This window comes from Dendrobium catenatum, unplaced genomic scaffold, assembly GCF_001605985.2.
Source record: "Dendrobium catenatum unplaced genomic scaffold, ASM160598v2 fragScaff_scaffold_414, whole genome shotgun sequence".
Lineage (NCBI taxonomy): Eukaryota > Viridiplantae > Streptophyta > Magnoliopsida > Asparagales > Orchidaceae > Dendrobium > Dendrobium catenatum.
Window position 1 is genome coordinate 556231 of NW_021318876.1, and position 6328 is coordinate 562558.

At 39.1% G+C, this 6328-nt stretch overlaps 1 long non-coding RNA gene across 1 annotated transcript in view; it reads left to right on the forward strand.

Annotated features, from left to right (window-relative positions):
- The first annotated feature begins 3055 nt into the window (after positions 1-3055).
- LOC110102161 overlaps positions 3056-6328 on the forward strand; it is a 14032-nt gene continuing 10759 nt past the window's right edge. The window contains exons 1-2 of the long non-coding RNA XR_003700482.1: positions 3056-3130; positions 3562-3634. This is a non-coding gene — a long non-coding RNA (uncharacterized LOC110102161). The remainder of the gene's footprint in view (positions 3131-3561; positions 3635-6328) is intronic.

The window sequence follows — 6328 nt, forward strand, 5'->3', positions numbered from 1 at the left end:
GGGGGGTGGGGGTGGGGGGCGGTTACACAGGCTTTCGAGCAGCTCAAGAAAGTAATGACTAGTGTACCGGTGTTATCACTTCTTGATTTCAACAAGCTGTTTGTGGTGGAGACATATGCATTCGAATATGGACTGGAGGCAGTACTCATGCAGGATTAGTTACCGAGCGCCTATTTCAACCAGGTGCTCACAACCAGAGCAACACTCAAGTCAATGTACGAGAGAGAACTAATGACTATTGTCTTGGCCATTCAGAAGTGGCAACCTTATTTATTAGGGGGACACTTCTAGTTAGAACAAATCAGAGGAGTCTAAAGTATTTGTTGGAACAACGGATGATCGCTGAAGAGCCTTAATGATGGCTATCCAAGCTATTGGGATATGATTTTGAGATTCAGTATCGCTCGAGATTATAAAACAAAGCAGCTGATGCCTTATCCAGAAGAATTGAGGAGCCTCAGTTAGCAGCTTTGTTAGTACCCTTGGTTCTAGATTGGGAAAAGTTGAAACAAGAAAGTGAACAGGATGAGGGACTAAGAAAGACCAGAGATGAGTTGTTGCAGAACCCGGGTAGTCATCCTTGCTATGTGTTGAGGGGAGTCTAGCTGCTATATTAGGGAAGATTTGTTATATCGAAGGGATCATGATATATTCCCAAGATGCTATAGAAGTTTCATGCATTCACGAGCACAAAAACCTACAGTCGATTAGCAACAGAATTATATTGGGCGGGGATGCACCGTGATGCAGAGGATTGGGTAGTCAAATGCAATGTGTGCAAAGGCACAAGTACCTGGCCTTATCGCCAACAAGGTTACTACAGCTGCTAGCCCTACCGAAGAGGGTATGGGAGGAGGTGATGATGGACTTCATTGAGGGATATCCATGATTTGAGGGGTTTTTAGTGATACTAGTAGCAGTGGATCGTTTGAGCAAATATGCACATTTCATTCCCTTGAGGAACCCTTATACGGCCATTACTGTGGCTGCTGTCTTCATAAAGGAAGTGGTGTGCCTACATAGAGTTCCATAAGCCATTGTGACAAGGGGAGAGTTGTTTTGGTTACAGGGGATAATTCTTAAGAGAAGTACAGCCTATCACCCCCAAATAGGTGGTCATATATAAGTGACCAACAGAAGCATAGTGACCTATTTGAGATATTTTGCATCCTACATGCCAAAGAGTTTAGCATGGTGGCTTGCTTGGGCAGAGTATTGGTACAATACTTATACTATTTAGCAGTGACGACCACTCCTTTCAGGATTCTCTATGGGAGAGATCTACACCTTCTTATTCATTACGGGCAAAGCGCCGTGCCTGTGTCCAGTGTAGAGCAATACTTAGAGGAGAGGACATGGTATTATCTAAGCTCAATGGACATTTGTTGAGAGCCTAAAAAATCATGAATATGAAGGATGACGAGCATAGGAGAGAAGTAAATTTTGAGCTCGGAGATATGGTTTATTTAAAATTGGGGCCCTACAGGAAGAAAACATTAGCTAGAAAGAGGAATGAGAAGTTATCCCCATTATACTTTGGGCGTTAAGAGATCTTGGAGCGCATTGGAGGTGTAGCCTATCGCTTAAGGCTTCCACCCTCATCAGCTTTGTATCCGGTCTTTCATGTCTCATAGTTGAGGAAGGCGATAGTGGAGCAGATGCCGTCATTGGTAATTCGAGTTTGACAGAGGATATGGAGGCCATTTTGGAACCTCTGGAAGTAGCGGGGGTGTGTAGAGGAGAAACCGAGGCACGGGAGGTGATAATCAAATGGAAGGATGTGCCTGAGCATGACACTACATGAGAGCCATATGAGACGATCAGAAGACAGTTCCTGACCTTCCACCTTGAGGTCAAGGAAGATTTTGAGGAGGGAAGTGTTGTTACGGGGGAGATTGGCAGCTGACACACTCAACCGACCCAACTAAGACCGGTCCAACAAAACTAGGTGGGCAGAGCCTGGGAGGAACAGGAAGCAGGTTCAGCCCCCCTTGTGGGCCCAACAGAGATTTGATTAAATATAGTGGGAGAGGAAATAAGGAGGGAAATAATAAAGGAAAGAATTCTAATTTTGAAATAGAGAAAGAGATGGACATTAATTAAGGTGGATGCTTTTGGGGGAATTATAGAGTTTATTTAGGATTGATTCTAGGGTTTAATTTTCAAGTTTTGTTTTGAGAGTTTGCTATAGTTTTTTCTGGAGTTTTCTTGAGGGCTTCCCAGCGGCTTCTAGTTAAAGTGGGAAAGACGATCTACCTCTCTAATAGTAGATCATTATTTCTTTCTTTGGTGTTGATGTTTTAATACAAAAATCAGTCGTTGTTTCTCAATTTATGTTGTTTGTACTGTCTTTTCTTATTGATTTCGTTATCAAGGCATATCAAAATTCTACAAGATGGTGATGAGATTTGCAATGCTTTATGGTGCATAATGTTGGCCATTGAAAGAGAAGCATGATATTAAGTTAAGTGTTGCAGAGATGAGGACGCTTAGGTGGCTGAGTGATTTTGCTCTTGGATACAAGATGAAAAGGTTGGAGTAGATCTAGTGGAAGATAAGATTTGAAAGAGTCATCTTAGATAGTTTGATCACATAAAATGATGGTCTTCCGCTAACTCGGTTAGGAGACTAGATGTATTGGATTTGACTTAAGTTAAGAAAGGTAGAGGTAGACCTAAAAGACTTGGTTAGAAAATATTAGAAATGACCTTTTTTATTAGATTTAAACAAGAATTTGACTCTTAACATGACATAATGAAGGAAAATGATTCATGTAGCGGACCCCACGTAGTTGGATAAATGCTTAATGTTGTTGTTGTTGTTACAACTTTTAATAGGGAAACACAAATTAGCAGCAGCATTATTTGGTCAGGTTTTATTTCCCTTTTATTCAGTTTACGTTGATGAAACAAATTTAAGTAGGATTTATTTGTTTCCCTTCTCTTGTTGTAAGATTTTGAACATATTCTTTGTAAAACTACTAGTTTCCCTAGATTAACAAGACGTATTTTATTTTTATGAGTTGATGATACTCTTAAGACAAGTTTAGAGCATCTTGTTTTTTCTTTATTTCACAGATATAATTTTGGATGGAGCCATGGAAAGGAGAAGCTTGAGTCTGGTAAATTTGGTAAGTGTCACCGTTGTATGAACTTCCATTAGTTTTAGTTCTGCCTGCAGCCAAATGATTGTTTCATCATTGATAGACATCATTATGCAATTTTAAGTTTTCCTCGTATATGAAAAAAAAAGAGGTGCAATTATGGAAACTATATGATAAATGAAAATAAGTTTGAATTGTTAGCCTATGATTAAAACTAAGGGTTTTAATTTTTCATCATTATTAACCATTTAACCACATGTCAACCATTTTGTTTTGGCTTTCTAAATACTTGTTATTTATTCCTTTTCTGCGCCTGTTCTTCAATAATATCAGGTTTTTTGTTCGCTATAATTTTTTTTGAATGATAAGAAATTTTGTGATATAACCGTGTTTTACATATTCAAATTTTTAATTTGACGTTCTTGATACTATTGATCCCATTTTTTCACATAATGCAGATACATATAAAGGGTCTTATTATGCTAATCCTGTTTTAGATGTGCCCACAACTGATGTTTCCCTTATACAGCGGTATGTTCAACTGCATGCATATCTTTTTACGCGACAGCTGCTCCGCATAAATGCTAACTAGCACCAGTAAACCTTTTGCATTTACATTCGCTATTCTTTTATTGTAAAATTTTAAGGTTTATGTTTGAAACAAGTACACATTTTCTTGGCTTGATAATTTCAGATGTTGCGAAATGCTTGTTACATATTGTTCCATATTTATCTCATATAGTAGGCACTAAGGCATGGGTCAATTTAGAAGATCTTAGAATAAAATTAAATAGCCTTTACTTTTCAGTTATATCATAAATGACCATCCTTTAATTTTCACCTTAGTGTTACACTTTCACTGCAGATATGGAAGGGCATGGTGTCTTTTTGATGTAGAACGGAAACACGCTTTGCTAGGGACAAATCTCCTCTCCATATTTTTTTTTTGTTTGACAGCAAGTTCAGATTTCACCAAAAATCTGAGAAGAAAATTCTCAGATTTTCTCTTGAGAAAATAGGGGTAGGGGAAGGAAGAGTTTGGTTGAAGACTTAAGGGAGGATTTAAGGCTGATTGGGAAGACGGCAACCCAAGGTGAAGCCTTGGGAAAATTCGGCCTGCTGTGTGGGTGGAGTTTGGAGAGGATTTAATGGAAGAGAATTAATGTGAGAGACTTGGTAAAATTCGTGGACAGATTTTGGGAATTTTCAGTAAAGGGAGGTGGTAAACTGGGAGGGAAATAGGGAAATATTTCCTAATGTTTATTCTCAGATTTTGGAAACCAATTAAAGGGGTTGGCTTTAAACGTTTCAGCTAACAAAAGGTGGAGTTATTTCTAAACAGAGACATTAGGAATTAGGAAGAGTTTCCTAATCCAAGCCCAGGAGTGATGGACGGCAGCAGTAATGGGGTTGTGAGGGGCATTGAATGTGGTGTTTTAATGCTCTTAGATTTGAATTTAAAATTCAATTGAATTTAGAATTCAAATGAATTTAAATTAAGAGTTATGAAAATGAGGCAATAAATCAGATTTTGAATTTAATTTCAAATTGATTTCAATAAAGCAATTTCCAAAAATAGATGAACTAAATTAGGAAAGAATTTGAAATTTGAATTTGAATAATTTCAAATTCAAATCAATCCCTAAATTAACCCAACCAAATTAGGAAATCCAAAAGGGGTGGAGAGGAAGGTTGGGCCGGCGGCTAATGGGGTGGAGCCGGCGGCATGGGTTCGGGTATGGGGGGATTTCGGGTGGAGGTGAAAATCCGGCGGCCAAAACGGAGATGGGGAGGAGGAAGAAGATGAAGATAATGACGAAGAGCAATAAGAAGGAACAAAAACAAATAAACAAAATATCAAAGATACCTCCACCCAAGCACCGACCACCTCTTCACATCCCGCCGGCCGACCTCTTCCCACCCGCTGGCCCACCTCCCTTCATCATCCCATTCTCCTAGGCCGGCCCCACTCCCTGGATTCTCTTATTTGTTTTACCTAATTTAGGTTAGGATCAAGTTGGAAATAATTTGAAATTCAAATTCATGTCTAAATTTGAATTCAAAATATTTCCTAAATGAGTTCATCTATTTTTAGGGAAGTATTTGATTTAGATTTATTTTGAATTTTAAATTCAAGAGGATTTAAATTAAATCTTCCCTAAATCTAAAATCATAAATAGGAATCCTCAAATTTTCTATTACTATCACGTCCCCTTCCTCTCACATATTTCCTATTCCTATCGCTCCATGTTGCTGGCCTTGCTCTCCCCCTCATATCTTCTTTCCTGAATTTACTCTACAGAATTGAGTTGGAGCCTTTTCCCATAACAGCTTATTGTTTTGGAAAGTTTTCCAAAACTTTTGATTGCTGCTTTTCGGTATAGTGAAATATAATTTCCTCCCTCTCATACCGTTTTCCCTCTTTCATTTGGCTTGGGTTTTAATTTTTCCTCTGATTAATATTAGTAATTAATACTCCACCAATCAAGTCAATCAAACCCAATTACGTTTCCCATCCAAGCTGGCTGAAATTTTCAAAATCTATCCACGGGAAAGGCAGATTTGGGGAAGAAAGTTGAATGGCTAAGCTTGCTGGTTAGCCGAAGCACTCAAGGCTTCCCTTGGGTTCTTCTCTCCGCCACTTATTCTCTTCAAAATCAAGCTAATTCTCATCTGGACTACTTTCTATCAGATTTCTCTCAAGATTTTTACTCAAATCCTCCCCGTTCTACATCAGTTTGGTTCAGAGCATGGTTGCTCACCCTGGACGCAAACTCGACGGAGTCGAGTCTTTTCCACCCCGGGAGAATGATGCGGACATCCAACCGTCCATGCCTATCCGAGGAGCTGAAGATCGACGGCCGAGATCCCTTCATTTTATTCTTATTTTATTTAATTGTAATTTTTATTTAATTATGCATTTTTTCTTTTTTTACCCTACTTAAGGATTTGTTTTATGTAAGCCCAAGGGGCAAAATTGTCTTTTAGTTTCTTTTAAGGCTTATATATAGAGGCCTTTGCTCTTGTATTAGGACTGATGAAATTATAATAAAAAAATTTGCGTTTTGCACTTGGGTTTTTGGGAAGAACGTTAGTGAAATCCCTATGGGAGGGAGTCGGAGTTTCCACCAGCTGCAGGATGGGTCCGGGCTCGTGGCGTGAAGTCCCTTGGAGAAGGGCAGCGTAGTACCCGTCAGCCGCAGGATGTGTCCGGGTCGCGGTATG